Below are 22,394 nucleotides of genomic sequence, written 5' to 3' on the forward strand. Positions count from 1 at the left end.
ATGGGAAATGTGTGTCTTACATTAGGAGAAAGGGAAATTCAAAAGAAGAGAGGGAGAAAGAAAAGTTCTAGGAAGTGCTCTTGACAAATTCTACTGTTCCTCTCAATTACAGCTAAAACATGTTCCTGACTTTAAGGGGTGTCAATCAATAAGCAATCGGTTTGGTCCAGAGTGCTGTTATTGCTTTAGCTGCAGTCCCTCAGACTTGGATGAAAATGATAAATTTAGTGTGGAAGAAGGCTGTTGGGGTAATTAAGTAGCCTACAGAAAGCTCCAGAGACCATTCCCATGCTAAACAGGCAAAGCAAATGACCTGAAATAACCCTCACACTGGCAGCTTTGTCCAGTAGGCCAGGCCGAGTGCACTCTCTGTGCATTATTTCAAAGTCCGACCCTGTTACGGTGACGACCAGTTACAAGACCTGGCTGCACATCGTGCAAGGCAAGAACTGATTCTAGCTGCTTTTCTTTGCCTCCAGACACAAGGAATATTTATCCTGACAAAGAGTGAGTGACTGAGACATAGGGCACACTAATCTCTCAGCAGCAAGGAAAAATGTCTTTCCCCATGGCAGAATATTCTCGAGCCGTCTGCTAAGTTTGCACTAATCCACACGTATCATTCTGACTAAAATGTGCCTTTGAGTTTAAAACAGAGCAGCCATCTCTGACTGTATGTGCCCGCCTTCTTCAAGTGGGTACAAGAAGCCTCTCATGTGCAGCTGTCATAGCCGCAATGCAAAAAAAAATGAGCATCAAGCTGATAAAAGAAACGGGACACTATTAAAAAAAAAAAAAAAAAAAAAAAAGGGCTGAGGTTATAAATAATGGGCGTGCTAAGGAAATCAACTGTGGGGAGAAAAAAAAAAAGGACTTCAATGAAATGCAGAAACAGTGAGAAGAGACAGAAGGATGAGCTTGATGTCAGGCAGCAGATGTTCGTCCAGCACCAACCAACACAAATGTGTGTCATCGTTTGCGCTTCTTCGGAAATAATTGCTGTCAAAAATGCCAAAACAATTTAGCAGGAAAAAGAGCTGTGCGGGAATGTGGTCACGTTTCCACACCAGGCTCCCACTAACAACCACGCATCGCTGCATGAACTTTATTAACCATCTAATAATCTCAAAATTAGACGCACTTTATTGATAATTATGAAAAGGCCACGACTTTGTTAACGACCTAATTACTGGTGGTAAACTTCTTTTCTCTTGTGCCAAACTATCCACTCTAATTAAGGAAGGTTTCTACACCTGGCTCTATCACATTTCATACCACACATCCCTATTTGTCACCCGTTTCATTGGCTGATGCTAAAGCGGGGACCACGGGGACAATGGCGCGCAGATGGTTCGTACCCTAGGGGGCATAAATGTGCTCAGCAAATTTCATGGCAATCTGTTGCTTAGACGAAGGCCTTTCTCTTGTTCAAGGACATGAAGAATTACAGCATCTCTGGGTTTTGCAAGAAACTTGTAAAGGACTGTTTTTGTTTCCAGTGGTGTTGAAATGAGGGGGGAGGGGGGGGCATGAAAAGGACGACAAAACATAGATTAAACAGTTAATTTGTTTACATGGCGGTTGAGAAAGCAGACAACTGAGTGTGAACCTTCGTTGAAAGCTCGTGAAAAACCGGAATTCTACTGGAACAGAACCAATAGAGCTGCTTGTTCCAGTCAAGGCGATGATTAGAGTTAGAAGTAGTAGTGTGAAGAATTGTGTGTCTCACATATACAGTAAAACTATGAAATGACCGTTGAATACGATACAGGCTTCATACGTATCTGAGTCTCTATAACGCAGCAAACCTCCAGTTAAAACACTGACGATTTTTTTTTTTTTTTAGTGTGAACCTTGTTGTGACAGCTGCCCCTCTGATTGGTTGCATAGCAGTGGATATTCTCACCGATGTTAGTAAAATATTGTTGCAGCTCAGCAACAGTAGATGCTCCTGAAGGACTGCGGATGCATGTGTGGGATCGCACAGCAGAATGTGATCCCCGGGGAGGAGGACGTGGTCCGAACAGCTTTGCCTGAGAACTTCTTCTCAAACTAGCCTCCAACAGGGTCATGTTTACAGAGCCTTAAATAGAAACCTTTCTTCTCCGCTGCTTTTTTTCCTCTGCAATTATTTTAGGGAGCTATTTCCAATATGCTGCTGATGGCTTCAAATGAAATATTAATTCAATAGGAATGCAGGCTGTTATGCCCTGGGAGTTTCATTTTATGTCCACAAAAGGCAATTTCTTTCACCGCACCACAAGCTATGGTTCTTGGAAAATGACCACGGAAGAAGCACTTAAAGACAGGGAAGACTTTAAAGTTCACAAAAATGAGAAATGCATTATGTCCTTTGGAAATGAAGAAAACATAGAGGAACAAATAAAGCCAAAACAATAAAGAATAATGATAATTACTAGACTGTTGTTTTACAGTGGGCAGATGTCAAATAATAATTTGTTCTTAGCAAGTGATTTGAACATGGGACTGGTGGCCAATGCCTTCTCAAAACATACTGAAAAAACACACTGGGTTATTGACATATCTTCAATCTGGAGAAAAGGAGTTTATTATCTTTTAAATATGCACACTAAAAATATTAGTGGGTATAGTGGCCAGATCCATTACACATGCAAATCAGGAATAGTGTTAACTGTAGACTCTGAATAGACTACAGGAGAGTAAATAAATGCATAGCTATATACTGTAGTTTAATGATGGACAAGTGTGCTGTCAGTGAACTCCAACCTCACTGGATGTCAGCTTCCTCAGCTCCTCCAAACAGGATATAGGAGTCGCAGAGGAATGAATGGATGAACATCAAACTTCAGGTGAGAACTGATGAGCTGAAGTTGCGTCTTTGACAGTTTGAGCATCAACATTTGTCAGTCTGCCTCTGCAGCATCTGTTAACGTCACTGCTCGGTGTTCCTCCACCCGCCTGACACTCAAAACAACGTCGACGGCCAACGACCGATCACACCGCTGGCTCAGATGTACGCTCTGTAATTCTCTTACAATTAAAGGCTATGACAGGTGCAAGTTCTTGTCACAAGACCCGAATCAACCCGCGTGAGCACGAGCTGGCAGAACACCACAGGTGAAAGTCATTTGCATTTTATTGCAGATAAAGTCTTACAGCATGTGAAAAAAAAGTGAAAAAAAAAAAAAAAAAGCGTGAGCTTCTGGCTGACACATGCTTTGGCTTCTATGCAAATGTGTTCTGTCACTGAGCACAGCAGAACCTGACAAAACCCAGGCTGCGGTTACAGCCATGCTTGTATTGCTACCAGAACAAGGCTCTGTCACTTTTCCCACCCTGTGTGTGTGGAGAAAATAGAAGGTTTGCTGTTTGCATAAAAGTGCAGCAGAAATTCAAATACACTGCTCCAGTAGATCAAGCTCCAATCATGGCCGAATCACATGTTACTCGGCAACCAATAGGAGAGCAACCGAGAGGTGAAAGTTGTCATCAGACATTTATGCCGTCCTGATTGATTTATGACACTTTCCACCTTCCAGAAACCGCCAGCTGCTGCCAGTAGCCTTTGGTCGACACGGTGAATTATTCATTTTTTTTCCCAGCTACATTAACTAGTGGAGATGAAAAGACAGAAAAACACCCTTTCATCCATCATTCACTACCATGAGCGCTCCTCTATTTGTGACGCAGTGGCGGTGAAATGATATTGTTAATCAACATTTCCACGAGCTCACCTGTTCAAATGAGCACTGGATTCATATATAATACGGCTTTTTATGTTCAACACGTCGTGATCATTTACCTCCGCAGCTTAAAGGTGCCGTCAGGAACAAACTCCCATTAAAAAGTGTTGAAAGGCTTTATTTAGACTATTATCAGTGAGCAGGAGTTTCAGCTCACTGACATCAGTCTTAAGAATTACACACACATTCATACGCAGGACGTAAGGTGGGGGGAAATGAAGGACAATAATAAAGGGAGAATTATCAGTACTAGCTGTGCTCAATGAGTCTGAAATGAAATCCAAAACAATACCGGTGGAAAGACAATTAGTCAACCTTTTAAGCTACACTGACAACATTTGTCAGCCATGCCTACTTTTAAGCTACAGACACTGACAACATTTGTCAGCCATGCCTGTCTTTAACTTATCGTGTTTATTCAGTGTTGAACAGTACGCAAAAGCCGTGGTTCGGTGGCACCTTGTGGTTCCTAGTGTTCCAAAACTGCAGACCAGAAGACCTGTTCACCAATCCAGGTTAGCCTGTGCTAACTGCTAACTAACATAAATACGCTGGAAGCTATTCTTAAACTTACACGACAATTGATTGGAACTGAAATGAATTAATGTGTGTTGTTTACCGGGTCAGTTTGAATACACGTATCCCTCCACTTCTGAATTTCTCCACTACAGCAGTAGTTTACTGGAAAACTTCAATGCAGATTCAAATATGTTGTGTCTGTATATGTACAATGACAATAGATGTAGTATTCCCAAACAGCAAAACAGAAAGTGATTTCTTCCCTTTTTATTTTTATTCCAGATTGGTTATTAGCAACTAAATCCAATTATTGTCATCACTGTTCCCCAAGAATAAGATAACGGGTTCAATGCAGATTCAAATATGTTGTGTTTTAATATGTCTGTATATGTACAATGACAATAGAGAAGAATTATAAGGCAACCAAATCAAAGTGAATTTCTGGCTAAATGCTACAAAAATCCCACAAATACTAACACAGAAAAACATTATATTCATCTGGCCCTTTGGCTTTATATCAACTCGTTAACAAGTAGAAATATTTTTGAGCATCAGTTAAAAAAAAAAAAAAAAAAAAAACTCTCCCACGGGATGGAGGGACGCTGTGGTATTCAGTTATAAAGATAAGTACCATGTGCATTTACAACACCACTACAACAAATTACCTTTGTCACATTTTTGAGGTCATGTATAAATAAAGTGAGGCGGCTGAAGCCTTATTCAAACACCATTCTTTAGTTCTCATTATACCGATTGTTTTGATGGGTTTCTATGGATCTGTCTATGAAACTTCTCGTGTCACTGCAGCGTTTAACAAACCACATTGTTGTGTTTCACTGTCCCAGTTCTTCTGGATAATTTCTCACTGTCAGTTTTCACTAAAAGCATCTTCCGCCGATGAAATATCTCCTTTGAAAAGTGTTGACAGAAAGGTCTGTGAATTATTCAAGGCGGTGACAGCGCCATTTCACAGAGGATGTGTTTCTCCTGATTTCTCCTGCTTTGAATATTACTTTCTCCAAAACTGTGATCAGCACATATTAAATTTCAGTCATGTTCCTTCGATGGGGTTTTTAGGCAGATATCTGAGTGACGCAATAATTTAAACTCTGAACGAGCATCAACAAAATCATTTGTCTTGGTATTACGGAGGGAGGGGTGGGGGTGTGGAGGAAAGAAATATTTTGCTCATAATTCGGGTGAAGCAGTCATGTCATGTATTCAGTGTTGTCAAGCTCTGAGTAAATCCCAAATTAAATTGTTGTAAAACCTAAAATGCTATCAACATCCCCTGCCACTGCCGCGACACCCAGCACCTAATATTATAATACCAGCAGTTATAACTGAAACTAGACCTGTCTGGATGATACCTTTTCAAGACGTGACAATTACAACCAACATCCCCCTGTGCATAAACATCTCCTGCATTAACATCCGGCATGACTAAATAGGAAATGAGCCGCAACTGGACTTGGACGCCTCTGATGAATATTGATGAAATTGAAATTATACACTGGAGACTTTCCTGTCTGCAGGGTGTTCAAGTGACTGTGAACCATCGCATGCCTCTACCTCGACCCATTGGCGATTTCATGATCCATCAAAAAAGAAAAAACAACTCATGTCCACTGACTTCTCAGTTAATACCAATATTAGCTCTGATCAACCAGATATTCAGATTGATCAGTGCTAATATTGTGTGCAGGATTTGTATCTGGTAGAAATTGCAATAAAAGGTATTTTCATCTTTGTTTTCACCAAACTAACAACATTGAAGTCATTCTACCATTACACCTGTAGGAGCAGTAAAGGTGACTATTCTACCCCTACAAATGAGGACCCCACTTGGAAAAAGAGGCCTGAGTTTAGCAGCATGACAGAAATAGCTGTTGGGCAGTACATTTAGCACAATGCAGTCAAGACAATTTTGGATTCAACCCATATCCCAATACTCATTCCACTCCTAGAAAAGACAGACAGTACAGCATTTAAGTGGCATACCAGTGTAAAACCTTCGGCCATTTAAATTATCCATAAGTAAAAAGTCAACTTGGTGCTATTCAATTTAAATGAGTAGGAGTTACACATCTACCAAGTGTTGTCTACTCACCAAAAAAAGCATGGATTACAGCTATTTTGCGGCCAATCCCTTATCGGGTCTATTGTTGGCTGGCTACATCACTTGCCTGTATCAGGACTGTTGCAGCAAATGTTATCTCTGGTCTCCACGTTCACAGCAACATGTTTTGTATTTAGGCGTTCCTGCAGGCTCGATGTGCTGCTGCGATAACACAATTTAGCCTGATTTGCACCCAATCCTGCTGGTATTCAAGGTTAAATTAAAGAGGGGAAAAAAATGAAAAAACAAGCAAAAAACAAAAAACGTAAGGAGCATAACTGCTATCTATTGGGCTGGAGTGTGACTATTATGCAAGATCTTAGAAAAGTAGATTTAAATGCGGCATTAATTTAACACATATCTTGTCAGTAATCAAAAGTCCCATCTTGAGACAAATTATAAAGAATGTTTTCTTCACAGAACCTGTGCTGAACTCCAGACTTCATCTCCTGCTCTTGCGCCTCTCCCATCACTTCTATTGCCTTCTCCCCCCTGATAGGTTTCACCCGGGTCTCTCAGTCTGCTCCTCCCCTGCAGAGTTCCTCACTCGCTGTGCTCCCTTCACACCGATGCCTGTTTGTCATTGTCTCCAAAGCCGAGCTTTGCAGCAACATCACTTCCTACTGTTTAGGTTTTTCCTGGTTTAAAGATTTTATCTATTCCTGAACCTAACTCAGCTCTGTTCCCTGTCAGATTTATTTCCCCGATTCACTGAAGGAACTGTTTTTTTTTCTTCTTCGTAAACCAAGAGTCAGTGGCATGTGGAGACTGACTCCTGCAGTGGCTGCAGTTGTGCTGAGTCCACACCTCTGCTGGTTATACTGTTGTTACAGCATTACATTTAACAAAGCCTGAAGGCAGACAGTGTCCTCTGTGTCCTATTTTAAAGACCGGACAGGGAGTAGCTTCAACTTAAATAGACACTGCGCATATTCCCGTGATGTGTAAAAGGGATGTTATACTTTTCTCATTTGTGTAATGTGATTAGGGTCTTATTACTGAAAATTAATGTTATCTCATCTATGGACGGTATATAATTTAGTGAAAACGACTTTGGCTTCAGCGAAATGTAATTTTATCAGTTTTTTTTTTCTTTTTCTTTCTTACTTCTTGGGCTACGTTTGCAAAGAAACTCATAATTACAAGTAAGGGTAATTTTCACAGTCACGGTCCAAGGACCACTAATATCCCTCAAACTCATAAATGACTGTATTATATCAGAACCAAATGTAGCATAAAATACTCATTTCAGAGTAAACGTCAAACTGAGCTGGCACCACAAATTAGTTATTTCTGATCGTGTGGGGGAAAAAAGGCTATGTACAGTCAAAATGCAGTACAACACAGTCTGAACTGATGTTGACCGGGCCAAACACTGGAAGATGTGAAGTAGGACAATCATGTCGAGGCTCAGCATCAGTTATGCTGCTGACCTTTTCCTATAATTGCGGCGAAGAAGTGTGAGCCCATTTCATTAAGTCCGCAATATCAAACTGTTTGGATATTTTACACTTGGTGGGGTGATTTGTGAACGATTGCTTCGTTTCTACAAATGGAAAGGTCAGCGGAGGCCGAAACTCCTTTTGGAAATAAAGTGCTCGGACAAGCAAACCAAACATGACGGCAATCGGAATGTTATTAGTGGAAGTGAAGCTGACTCGTGGCAGAGAACCAGACTGGTCTGAGTGCCCGGACTTGGTAGCAGTCGGGGTCGGCACGGTCATGAACTACAGCACTGAAGAGTAAAGATGACGAGAGCAGACATGACTAGCCCCCGCCGTAACCTTGGCTCGTGTTGTAGTGGAGCAATCCATTAAAAACCTTCCTGTCCAGGAATTGCTGAGAAAAAACAGAGGCGGCCAGAACACAGCCAACAATGTCTGGTCAATTTAGGTGAAGTATAGTAGACTCAATATGTTCTTTTTGTCTTCCTGGTCCAGAGCCAACGCTCTGTCTGCTGTTTTAATGGTGTCGACTACAGCAGGCCAATAAAACACAGTTATGGAATTACTGACGTTTGGAATATCGCAGGGACTAAAATAGTTGCATATATTGAACTGAGACAGAGGTGTCCAACAGTTTTTCAATGAAGGGTCAATTTTTATATTGCGTGTAAAAATACCACAGAGCTGTTACAACCTGGATTATAGAGAATTTGGTATAAGAAAGTGCACTTTAGTAGCTGTATATGATGCATAACAATACTTTAATGAAGTTTCTTTTAAATAAATGATCCAAAATGTATTGATTTTAAATATGTTATGTGTCAAATATATTTGATGATAGATTAATTTAGTTACGGTTACATAAATCATCTTAAATTTTGCACAAAAAAAACCCCAAAGACATATGGTTCTAAGACTAAATATTAGATGAATGATCTCAAAATGTTTAAATACGCTCTTAGGTTAGTCAAGACGTTCTAACTATAATAACTATAACTATAATAACTAATATAGTACAGCCAGAAGCAGCAATTACTATGTACCAGAAAAATAGCAAGAATCCAACAAAAAAGAAAACAATTGCAGACTACAAACACCTATGTTAATGAAATAGATATTTGCTATATACAAATATCCAGTTAGCGATAAAGCTAGGCATGCTAACTTGATGTGACGTTCACATCAGCCAGTCTCTGTCCGAATAAGTCCATATAATAAGGTTATGCCCATGAATATTTGCCTCAATCCGCCTTTAAATCCTTTCTCCCGGGATTTACGGTGGACTGTGAAATTACCCCGCAGTAAAAACAAATAAGCAGCGACAATATCAGCAGAAGAGAGGGAGGTCAAAATCTCCTGACACAAACCAAGCAGCAGAGGTGATGATTCTGGTGAGATCATGGAGGAGAAATTGTCCTGTACTTAGAGGTTCACCATTAAATCTTATCTGTTCCAGCTCCTGTTTGTTCAGCCTGTGTATTTTCTCTGGATTATGACCTTGAACACACAAACACACACGGAGCACAGCCCTCCCTCCCCCTTCTGACCATGTTAACTATTTGAAAGCTTAAAGCCCAGGCCTACTATATGCTGCCATCTTCTTTACTGTACTGGACATCAGAGGACGAAAGGTTTTGTTTCCCAAAACAGTAGTTTTTGCATAAAGCTTAAAAAAAAAATTATGACTAAGAAGCAAAAAAATAAAAAAAATACTCGGCACTAAAGCATCTGTTCAGTCAGCGTAGCCTCGGGGAAGTCATTTCAAAGATGCTAACATCAGTATTTGTTAATGTTTAGGGAAGAACTGTGAACTGTGAACAAACTGTGCCACTGGGAGATGCTAACATGAGGCAACATACATGTGAGAAGCATGGGGAGGCATAATATTAACAATACTGCAAACAGCTCTTTGGCTTTAATTAGCCACAGAATACATGACTATTGAAATCTGAGAGTTAATGAAGGATGATGACGAGCTAAGATTCTAGACTAATAAATGCATTTTAATTTTTATCCAGTGCGAGTCATTATTCAAATAACTCTAAAAGTGCTGCAATTTTAGACGTCCATTTAAATTCACACCTAACTGTCAAATGTAACACAGATTCTCCTTATTGGCGAACATATTTTGGGTTTTAAAATGCTTTGAAACGTTCTTCACAACCTTGGAGACACTGGTGAATTGGTCACCTATTAGTGCCAATTATCACAGACTTTAGCATACTGCCTCAGTAGAACTCGGCTGAAAGGTTAACAGAAGTGGAAGTTCAAATATTTAGGTCAACACACAGGACTTCGATAGCAAAATATATTGAAAAGCTTAGCCGCAACCTTAAGTCGCCATTCTACATACAGAATTTAACAACAACAATTTAGTCCTTTTGACGTTAACAATGTAGGCAAACAGTCATCTTTGCAGGACTGACCAAAATAAAATCTGAAAACGAAAGAGTTATAGCTAGCTTTTTCTATTTCGATCCGAAAAGATATACTTTGCTTTTGCTTTAATGCCTTTATGCCTGCAAAAGCACGATATGCTCTTAACACACTTTGGCAGAAACTGAATCGCATCTAGCGCCAAGGCCAGCGAAACAACACCATATAACCCAAACTAAATTTTGTTTTCAGATGCATTATTTTCAGGAAGACGTGTAGCCTTTTAAAAACCCATTTTTGAAATGGCCACCACATAAAAATAACCATTTATGTTCACGCTGTCCCTGATCTGAACACCACCATCTTATGCTCGTTGAAGAGCTCTGCTCTGACTTCTGCCCAAAGCAGCCGGAGCACTTCTCACAAAATAGCTGAAACTGTGACAGCAATGATTCTGCAAAAGGCTATTGTTGCTGTGATTGCGGTCAGGGGGGTAACAGCAGGGGATCAAATCTGCAAGTCAGATTGCCACAACTAACTACAACCTTTCAGATCACTTTGAACATTCATAAACAAGCTGATGCATTTGTTTATACATGCACACAGCATTTCAGTCCTAAGCCCTGGCAAATTTTTGGCACTCAGCGCGAGACAAGGGAAAAGTAATTGCGTGCAACTTTGGGTTATTTTTCAAATATGCCAGGCAGATTAATTGCTTTTAGTTTGATTGTTTGCCTGTGCCATATTTGGGGAATCAGCCAGTTACTGTCAAACACAGTGCTACTCCATTGAGTGTAGTCTCATTATTCTCAGTGGCCAAAACAGAAAAAACCCTGGAGCAAAAGGAAGTGTAGTTTAATTCCAGTACAGAGGAGAAGGCTTTCTTTAATCGTTAACTTCTAATTCGTCCATCATGTTGGTCATTAGGAATGTCTGAGCGTGACAGTCTCCTACTCCGCTCAGCGCCTGTTGCATGACTAAAAGAGAGAAATTTCGTTTTTTTCTCCCCTGAATAGTTGTACTGTAAAGCAGTGAATTGGAAAATGCGCTGACCCTTGACTTTCACGCCACTGGCAGTAGAGCCCTGGAGCCAGATATCCCATGTGTTCAGTCCTTAACAAAGAGCCGGGATGACGGCGGGAACTGGAGCATACCAAGAAACAATGCAGGAACACCGACCTCCCAGACCTTTCACGACCACCACACCTCCTCCTCGTTTCTCACCGAGTGCTCTTCAGTTTTCCCCTATTGTGTTTTGCTCCCACACAGGACGACGGAGCTGCCTCACTTCTCCTAAGATGCTAATTAACGACTTAATCCTACATTCAGCCTCAAATCCACACTTTAAAAGTTGTTTGTTTAAACTTTAGCCTCTTTAGCAGGCATTCATTTATTTCATTTATTATATTCATTATATATTTTTAATCAGTGTCAAAATTGTCACTGTAGGTCTTACATGTGTGCTTACAATTTTTTACTATGAAAATAAATCATCAATCATTCAAATTTCCCATATCAGGGGAAATATCAACATTCGAGCTAATGCTCCAAATCACGCTTAACGTGTGCAAGGGGGCGCCCTAGGCCCAGTCAGTGTAGGTACAGGCCTAGTTAGACACAAATCTATCAGCGACACACTTTTTAAATGTGGCTTTGGTCTGACCCCCAATTTACAATCTGACATTCTCCTAATTGTGTCTGCTTCTGTAACTTTCATCGTTACGCCGACAATAATGAACATGCAGTATCCTGGGAAACAGATAGCAGTCTCCTGTGTGAAAGCAATGCCTTCAGTCGGTCGCCCCATCTCCACCTGCCAGCCGATACAAACCTCATTACCTGATTTTCATAATGAGAATTGCTCCTGGAGGTTGCACAGCAATGAAACGTAACTATGGTTCATTATGATGCCTGCACAGTTGATTCTGGTTACTGAGAGTCGGTCTCAGGAAGCACAAGGCTTATGATGTGATTATCTGTGAGTATTAGTGTTGCCTTAATGAGAGAATTGTGGAAAGAATATATGCTGATGGAAGTTAGATTGGTTTATCGTTCTGCACACGGTGACATTTATGACAATTGACGGTCAGAAAAAAAAAAAAAAGTTCTGATTTGTGAGGAATAATCCCCAAAAAAGATCCAAACCTGCAACCAGTAACAACAGATTATATATTTTTTTCCAACCCTCAAATACACAAAAAAAGATATTGTCCGTCACATGACCAAGCTCTCCAAAAAACATTCAACAGAAACCTAAATTAAGCAGCTACAACAGTAGCAGCTGGATCATTTAAGGAACTGCTATCCTCCAGGGATACGTCCCCTAGAAGGTTTTTTTTTTTTTGGCAGTCCAAAAGTTCAGAGGACATTTTCACTGGAACTGATACACAAAGAGCCTGGATTTCACAGAAATGTGTTGCTAAAAACTAAAATTGGACCATTTATTTGGACACATGGCGGGCCTTTGGAAGTCAAAAGTAAAAGCAGTAATTTATTCTTCTGCACTCTTAACCTCACCTTTCAAACACCTCCACAGCTGCTTTGGCTGTTTTCAATATTTACAGCCATTTCTGAGCGTGGCTTTGAGTTGTGTTTTGGTTTCTCTGTCACAGACGTCTGTGGCACTGCCCAGATTGTCACTAAATATTGATGTGCCTTCCATTGCGTTGCTGGAATTTGAAATTGCAAACATGAAACAGTCAAGTAACAGCTGGATTTCTGTCAAATTTTTCCGAGAAGGCTGATTAGAATCAATGAGACTCTTTCATCCTGCACCCCGCTGTGAAGCAAATGCCACATCGGTGGCACCGCATTTGACACAGTATTTTTTTTTGTCACTGCCTTCAAAACAACCTGTACAATCCATGCACAGTATAGTAGTGTCAGTAACAGCAGCTTCAAAAAACTCGGTAAGTATTTTTAATATAATATTAAGTATATTAAAATAATATTTGAAAAAATTATTTGCTTAACTGGTTTTCAAGCCAGTAGCTTTAAGCTAACATGCTACACCCATGCTAAAAGCTAATTGGGGTCAAAATAAATTATATAAATTATACATTTTTTTAAATAATTTCTTGTACCTTTCAACTGGCGGATGTTTTCCTACAGATCGCATGAATGTATATAAATAAACCATAAAAACTCTAATTAACAAAATTATTTGTTTCCTTATATTCTTTTTATAGTTATTTAAAAGCAAAGCTAAATCTTCACAGTTATTAGCAAACATACTGCTAAGATCATTTTTATTGTCTTTTAAAGTTTTTTTTTTTTAATTCATTACTGGCTAGGCTGTAATCAAATGTTCCCATTCGAACCCAAATAATTCAGTGAATATTTAAAAATAGTGTAAAAAATATTGAAACTCGCATCTTATTCAGCTCTTATTCACTTTCAGCCTTTGTGCATGAACACAGCGGCAGGTACTCGATGTTCTGGACCATGTCATGCTGCCAGAATAATCACAGCCCTTCTTATTTATTTAATTTCAGTATTTATTTTACATTAAGGTGTCATCTGCAATTTCTTCAGTAGCTTGCAAATAGCATGTTCCCGAGTCGCAGAAATCCATTAGCAGGTCAATGGACATGACGTGTGTCTTTTCTTCTGCCAGAACGTGTCTGCCATTAAGCTTCTGTGCTTAAAGGTACTGTTTTTTTCTCAAGAAGCCTCATTTTAGAGCATTTGGACAACTTTGGTCAGAAATTTAATAGGAAAAAGGGGAGTTTTTGGGGTCACCCAAAGGTTGCCTTTCGAAGATATGTTGCCCTTATGAAAAAAACAAAAAACAAAACTGAAATAAAAAGTCAAACATTTTAAATTCTACATTTTTCCCTACCTAAATCTGCGTAGATGAGTTTTTTATATTGATTTTTTATGAATATTAACACATTTTTAGCAGAAAATCTGCAATGTTCATTCAAGTATCTGTTTACTAGTTTTCCACACGTGGGCTACTGCCATCTGTTCAATATCTGTCATCGTCACTAAAATACGCATTAGTTTGCAAATTAATAAGCTTTGGGAGATACACTGTTCGTGATGCCTTATTCCTGGGTGGCACTCACGTTAACTTACAGTCCAGTTATACACAGTGTCTTCAGTCTAGAGATGAGCTGTATAGAAAAAGTAATGAATGAATGAGTGTAGTACCAGTTTACACTGGGAACATAGGGAAAGTTTTTCAATCAAGAAAAAAAAGGAAAAAAATAAGTCATGCTGATTAATAAAATTATATAAAATTGCTATTGCCATTGGATTAGGACATGGTCTCTTCCTTTGTTTAGCTGAATTCCCTCATTATCTGACCAGGTTGACCTTTATCCCTTAATAAAAACAGTTCCACCTGCTCGACCTTGGATTAAAACTCATTCAACATGGTTCTAACAAGTTTTTTTTCCTCTAAATATTTTCACCAGATCCCACTGAAAACCAACGCTGTTGTTTGTTTCCCTGACAGAAACGGTGGAATCAAAGCCTTGTTGCTATGGGCAACAAAACCACAGCTTGTTTAAAGTTGGTCAGGTGGGTTTTGCACCTTGACCCCCTGCCCTTACACCTCACTTTGCTCCATTATCAACAGATCCAATGCTGAATGAATCAGCGCGGAAAGTTGGCAAAGGAGTTTGTGTTGCTTTGCAAAACAGACTGAATGGCCAAGGTTCTCCTCCTTCCCTCCTCCCCCTCCCTCATTCCCCCCCCCCTGCATGCTACAGAGGAGCCGCAGAGCTCCGGTGAGCACGTGTCTCCAGCACAGCGGCTCACATTTCTAACTTCCTTTTGACGACCAAGGCCATTAGGAAACTTCCCTTTCTGACCCTTTGTACAGAACCGCTTTTCATTCGCCGCATCAGAGCGAGGCCAGCGGGAAGCTGATTTATCTCAGCAAACAAAGGCTTTGGACAGCAGCGATGAAAACACCTTTTCTGGGGTTTAAATATACTGTATCTGTCAGAACTCAGTCGCCTCACGGAAAATTGCTACGATGTGCACAATTATACATCATTTTTCATTAGCAGCAGTGCTTTAGCAGCAGTGCTTTAGCAGCGGTGGCTCTAATGAGAGCAGTTATTTACATATTGCTGCGTCATTGTGAGCGCCTCCTTTACTGCTACTGTAGTTTATATCACTTTTTACACTGGTTGAAAAGAAATTATAGTGCGGCTGCAAGGAACTATTCAGCTGTTGATTACTATCATTAACCTGCTCTGTTTGGAGCAGTACCATTTATACCATGTTTTATTTTCAACACTACTACTACAACTAGCAGTAATATTTATACCATGTTTTGATTAGGGTTGCACCAAAATTAAAATTCTTGGCCAAAACCAAAAATGAGGAAACAAAGGCCGACAACTATTAATTACCTCGTCACAGGTTTAGGACTGTGTACTAAACTGCCATAAAATCAAGGCACTGCAATTGCATAAATTAATCATAAATAATAAATAATAATAATAAATAATAAATCAGTAATTGTTAAAAAAAAATTCTAAGGATCAAATTAGGAGTGACATACAAATATAAAGCAATTTGATGCAAATTATTTTTTATAATTTATAATAATTTTAATTTTTTTATTTAATTATTATTTTTATGTGTATGTTGAATGATGATTGCCATACATGCTTAAACAGTTTATTTAATAGTAAACAAAGGGTATCTTACTTGTAACTGGATGACAAAATGTTCCCGTGCATTTGTGCAAAATGGTAATTGCGTCACTTGATGACTAGTGAACACAACAAATCAACCATAGCTTATAAATCCAAACCTAATGTAAAACATCGCAGTAAACGCAGTACACACTAATACAATAGCGGGACTGTATACTGAGTCGTGTTGTGCTCCTATTCAGCTCTGAAGCAACAAAACAACCGGCGGGACAGCAGATACAAGTGCTGCTGCCAAAAGGTCCACAGATTGTTGACAAAGCAGACGCACAAAGTGAAAAATGGCATTATTTTGCTTAGTAAGCTCACGGTCAGGACAAGCTGACGGACACAGCAAAGCTCCGGTGAAAGAAAATATGCTCCAAAGCTGATCATGCAGACAGAGCCAATACATCCAATCTGGCAAAACATCTTGCAAACAGAGACATGTAAGAGGAAAATGTGGCACATGCCAAGAAAAAGAAATCTTATAACTGATTTTTTTATTTAAAAATAAAAATGGATCTGGACGAGTCTGGGCGTCTGACTTTTATTTTGTCTTGTTTTTCAGGCCCATGAGAAAACTTCCATCAAAAACTATGAATTCACAATTATGCAGATGCAGAGCCTTTTTAAAATGATCCATTTCACCTCAATCAATATTTGTAATTGGGAAGACACACATGGAAATGTAGTAAATGAAGCAAATTATTTGTCATAGACATGACTACTCAAGTGTTTCTCACAGGAATAATTGAGTCCCAATTCTCCCCCTAAATAGGTGTGGGATTCTGGGTACCTGAATGCTCGAAGGGCAACGATTGGGTGACAAACCATTAGCGATGCGTGCATCAAATAACTGTTTCACAAGAGTGTCTCTTCTTTATCAACAAAAGAACAAACACTGGAAGAGAATAACTCGTTTGATATTGAGTTTGAATACATGTATTTTGCTTCTATTGTGTCAGATTCTAGAGAACGCCCATCACTGATGCAAAAACCATTCGCAAAAATAATGTGAGTCTGCAAGTTGATTCTCTTCCCACTCCCAGCAAATGCTGGATGGCCCTATTTTAACTACCATTGTTTGTTTGAAGCGTCCTTTAGCGCAACACATCTAATATAACTACCTCCTCTAGCGCAACACATCTAATATAACTACCTCAGAAGGTCATCAGTTTCCTGCTTTTCTTTTCACTTATCAAACCAAAGACAAAGCAGAAACAGTTTGTCTTGATATGTGAATGATGGAAAATGTCCTCATTTAAAAATATTGCGTAATTGTGCAAATAACTCTCACAAGTATCACTGTGGACATAGGTAGAAAACAAACAACGACACACAAACACACTGTAGAGCAGAGCAACACAGTAAAAAGTTAAAGTTACTATCTTATAAAAAACACTTGACTGACTTTATTATTGACTGTGTGCCTGGAGGGGCCAGTGTGAGGTCTCTACTGTCCACAGAAAGAATAAAATAAAGCGCTGAACACAAAACAGCACAGAAAGCACAATATTACTAAGCATTAAGACAATAAACATTATCGACATTCACTGTTCACTCAGGCATCAGATCGAAACCCGGGATTATTAGTCTATACATCAGCGCTGCGCCAACGCAGACCCAACACCGAGGAGAAACTCCTTGGAGGAAGTCGAGATTTGTGTGGAAAGAGAAACTTTTTTTCTTTGCTCCTTTTCCCAGAGAAAATGCAGACAACGTGGAGAAAACTCTGTGGTATTAACGTTACACAGTTTGTTATCAAAAAGGCCATGCGAAGAGCACACAAAAACGTTGTCTCCCGCTCCCTCCGAAAGATAAATGTTGACCTTGAATCTGTCGCTCAGAGGCATTTATCACTCTCTGAAGAGGTGACATTTTTTTGTGGACCTCGATGCGGCTCAGACCTGCTCTGCCTTGCTTGATTTAGCTAATTTTGGAGAATTTCAGGGTCCACATGGTTCGTTACCTTCAGCATCTGCTGCTGTCTCTGACCTTCAGACCAAAATAAAAAAAAATAAAAACAGATAAAAAAAGCTCACCATTAGTTTTCAATTCTTCATCTGTCTTTCCATCTATACTTTTGTTGTTATACTATATAAATGAAGTAATTACTCAGGTTAATTATATATATATTTTTCATTTTTATTAAATTAAAGATTTGTACTTAAGATACAAATGTCCAAATGCGTTTTTTGGTTTCAATGCGTCTCTTTTTTGTAGTTTGTCTAAGTGCCAGGCTAAGCATCATAATTCTTTACGTTGACCATTTCTGCTACATGTCGCTAACCTTTACCTCATATTTATAGACCGCTCTTTATTGCATCCATTATGTTTTACATTTAACAGAACTTTTAAGTCAATTCTCATGAACATAGAGCTGATGTGAGGATGAAAAGAACATTTTCTTAGAGGCCAGTGATTATTTCTGCAGCTCTATAATTTAACATTAAACTCCATTCTTGGTCATTCTAATTATTTCTGCAGCTCTATAATTTAACTTAAAACATTAAACTCCATTCTTGGTCATTCTATAAGCCCCTTGGCAGTAGGACAGCATTACATTTAATGTCTTTACTGTTTAAAGAGGAAATAAAATAAATATAAATGACATAATAACAACATGCCTGCATTCCTTGTGTAATATGAAACACGTACTGGGGGAGAGTGAGCGGGTGTATACACAGCAGTAATAAAAAAAGGCAAAAAATTAAAAGAAAAACACAAATCCATACAGTGCGTGTCAATCTCTTCTATCAGCCTACTCTCTGTGAAAACAGCAGGATATCAAGAGTCTGGACCAGACTCCAGTTTGGACTGCATCCCAGTTTGTAGATGCAGACGTGTAAGGAGAAGAAACAAAGTGATGAAGAGGTGGTGCTGATGGTGGGCTGCCCAGAGAGAGAGAGAAAGAGAGAGAGAGTGCATGCCTGAATTTGCCCAGGTTCTCATCGGCTCCTGGGAGCAGTGGACCGAGCTGGTGCAGATACACACACACACACAAACAAAAAAATCTCCTGCTGACACAAACACTGGCACAGTATCACAGCATGTCCTCTGCAGCATGTACCCCCCCCCCCCCCCCTCCTCCATAAATTGACTTATACATAGATATACACACTGTACACAGAAGCTAGAAAGAGACAAAAACTGCATCTGTGCTCCCGCTCTCACCCACAGCTTTCTCTCCCATGGAGGAAGTGTTACATAATTCCAGCTGTTTCCAGCGCTGGGTTAATGCTCCATCACAGGGAGGACTGTGCATGTATTTAGCTCATTCAGCTCAGAGCCAATGTCGTGGTGTGGGTGGGTGAGTGTGATGTTGGGGTAGGGGGATGGAGGGCGTTGGGTTGATGTCCTGTTCTACATGTCGTTTATTTCTTAGTCGTGACAGTGGAAACTTTAAAAATGCAGAGAAATGAAACGACAACAAATGGAATTTAAATGATCAGCCGGGTTGAAACCAATGCTGATGTTTACCACACAAATACAAGCGGAGACTCCAGCAGCACTAAAGAGCCTCACGTCATTGGAAACATGATCCACCTCCTGCATTTTTAAAAACTCCAGAGAGAATCACAGACGTCCACAAACACAGAGCACTGCGTCAATATATTGACGGCTATAGTTTAATAGTTATTGATGACTTAATTAAGTCACGACGGCAAAGAGTTGGCCCCCTGGGTTTGTGTTGTTACTTATTTAATTTTTTTTTGGATAACTTTTATCTGCAGTATATGTATATATATATATATAATATATCTATATATATATATATAAACCCTCACTTTTGATATATTACTATTGGTTAAGATTTTTTGATTAAGACATTTTTTTTCAAATTTCTTTTTTATTAATGGTGACTGAATTCATGCTATTACATTTCTTGGTATATTTAGGCTTTTAGTTTTATAAATATTTTATATATTTTGTTACTTTCATTAAAATCTGCCCTCAAAATATATTTGGACATATGTGATTGGTTTGAATCTTTGAATCTTTTGTTCACAGCATTATGGTCTGGCCCTGCCCTTGACTGTGACTCTATGTTAATGCGTAGCTTCATGTCTTTCACGGTGTTTATGACTAACATGTTTATTCTAACATGTGTCGCGGTTATGTTTTTACACCAGGGATTTTATGGTTGCGCATGTTTATGGCCGCACGTTGTGTGTAGTTGCTGTAAAAATGCTAAATGCATTCAGCTCAGCACAGAATACATTGAGTGTATGACAATTAAAAAAAAACCAAAAAAAACCTCAGTTCAACACATGAACCATAGATCGAAAAGAAAAACAAGCCTCACTTTGAGCCTAAGTCTCAGGACGCCTCATGAAGCCCAGGAGATCACATCACTGCGTTAAAGGCTCTTTTTGTTTGCTTTGTGACACAACAACACATCCTGAAAATGACTGCCATCCTTTAATTGACCTTATGGCAAAGTGAAGTGCGTGATTGGTTTTGCATCGATCCGAGGCCTCTCGATGCACCCTCTGACATTTCCTCCCATATTTTATTTTGTGTTTTTGCATTTCCTCTTCCCTCTATCTTTCACTCCGTCTATGCCCAACCTCTCCACCCAACACCCCCAAGACTCCATAGCTGAATGAGCATGCAGCAGAGAGCTAATATCAACACACTAATGCAGCCCTTCATCTTCCAGCTCCGCCTGTTTCTCCGTGGCAGCAGGGCAGACTGTAGAAATTATGGATGTCCTTACAAATGGAAATGGAAATGGGGGAAAAAATATATTTATATAAGCTGGGGAGAAAAGACAAGAAACGGGGGCCATATCTGACTTGAGAGAGAGAACGTGGGGGCCCTGAAAGCTGAGGTCTTGTTTCTTTACAGATTAGAAGATCAGTCCTCGCAGCACTTTCCCTCAGGGCAGAGCAAAGGGAAAGGCAAAAGGAGGGGAAGACGCTTTTATTCTGACGCAGCTCTGCCAGCGTTTTCCATCCCACCGCTTCGGAAGCTCAATCTCCTCCTCTGAAGCCGCTCCCAAAAACAGGCTTTTCTGCTGTAATGCAGACTAAATCTCTAATTACAATTTTTGGGCCTGGGTAGCAGAAGTCCTTATTATGGTTCCTCTTATTATGCAAATTAATAGACTGATTCCAAAGAATTAATTACCTCTTGTCCCAAGTTTGATTAAGAAATGAGAGTTTGGGGCTTCTATTTTGATTTGTTATTTGGCTTTCGTTTCTCCTGCAGGAAACAAAAGTGTAAACAAAAGGTGATGCACAGGCAGCGACTGGATGAAAAGGAAATTAAATCAATTTGGGCTTAAAAATACACCGACTCAGAGGATGAGTTGGTTTTCAGAATGGGAATACTGAGAGAAGAAATCAGTATTCTTCAGTACTTCATTTGACAGTTATTGTTGATGCACACTTGACCAGCACCAAGTCCAGTTCAAGCACTTTATAGGATCTTTGAAGGTCTCTCTCTAGCACATTTATTTTATTCCTTTGTTACTATTTTTTCAGACATTTTAACCATTATTAACATTCGCTCTCACAGCACATGCACCACAAAAAACACTTGTCTCGTAGCGAGCCTTTAACCCTGAACCTAAGTTCGACCGCTACAACCTAAGCCAACTCTCGCTCATGTTATCGCAGACAGTGAAAGAGAACCGTGGCTGTGAGGCTCACAAGTCTTTAGTCCGACAACGGAGGAGTTCCCCACTCCTTTTAAGACAATAAAAACTTTGAAAACAGTGGCTACATCACAGCGGACGGTGTCACACAGAGAGTCCAGTTAAAGGGTCACAGTCAGAGCATTAAGTGTTTGCCCTCAGCTGAACAACACCGCTGTGGTGTTATTACAATAGCTATTAAAATAGAGTCGTATCATCTCACTCTCCTTGACATTTCCAGAAAGGTAGCCCACCTCCTAGAACGCAGGAAACGAGGGGCTCTAACCCCCCCGGCTCTTACTCGTTGCCTCTGGTTCATTTCCAGCAGGATTCAAAACAAAGGCCTGGCAAATTAAATGCATTGGCAGCAAGGCTGTGCACAATGCTGCCCGTCTGAATAGAGTGAAATTACCTCATCCTGACAAAGGCAGGTGGATGAAAAAAGGGTCCCGTCAAAACTCTGATTTGCCTCCCTGAATGAGGAAGCTCAAAAAGCAGCGGTGGGGGTGAGGGGTTGGCTCTTACCGACGATTCTCCTGCAACAAAATTGCTCGCATGCCTTTCATTCTTCACCTGCCATTATCACTAGATCAGAAGTGGGGCGAGGATTAACAGTTTAATTGGTTCTGTTACACAGACACAGACAGGCCATATAAGAACTATTGAGCAGAATCCAATGAACTGCCGTCTCCATCAGTTTGCACCAGCGGACAAGGTCAGCGCTCCAAGTCCGGGTAATAATGCAGGTTGCAAAGAGAATAGGTGAGTGTCAGACAGAAAAACAATCCAATCCAATCCACATCACACATCCGCATCCAGCCTTTGGGTTTGTTTTGGGTTTTTTTTTCACTTAGCAATAAGCCTGCAGTTTTCATTGGCAGGGCTAATTACGAGGGCAGCGGCTACACAGAA

At 39.9% G+C, this 22,394-nt stretch overlaps 1 protein-coding gene and 1 long non-coding RNA gene across 8 annotated transcripts in view; both read right to left on the reverse strand.

Moving 5' to 3' along the window:
* Positions 1 to 22,394, reverse strand: part of cadm1a (cell adhesion molecule 1a) — a 327,808-nt gene that overhangs the window by 280,107 nt on the left and 25,307 nt on the right. The gene's annotated exons all lie outside the window — the stretch shown is intronic.
* LOC112488597 (uncharacterized) lies at positions 7,097 to 18,297 on the reverse strand. The gene is made up of 2 exons (XR_003052831.1): positions 17,001 to 18,297; positions 7,097 to 16,968 (listed from the first exon to the last, which is right to left on the reverse strand). It is a non-coding gene; the product is annotated as an uncharacterized LOC112488597 (long non-coding RNA).

This window comes from Cynoglossus semilaevis, chromosome 19, assembly GCF_000523025.1.
Source record: "Cynoglossus semilaevis isolate Cse_v1.0 chromosome 19, Cse_v1.0, whole genome shotgun sequence".
Lineage (NCBI taxonomy): Eukaryota > Metazoa > Chordata > Actinopteri > Pleuronectiformes > Cynoglossidae > Cynoglossus > Cynoglossus semilaevis.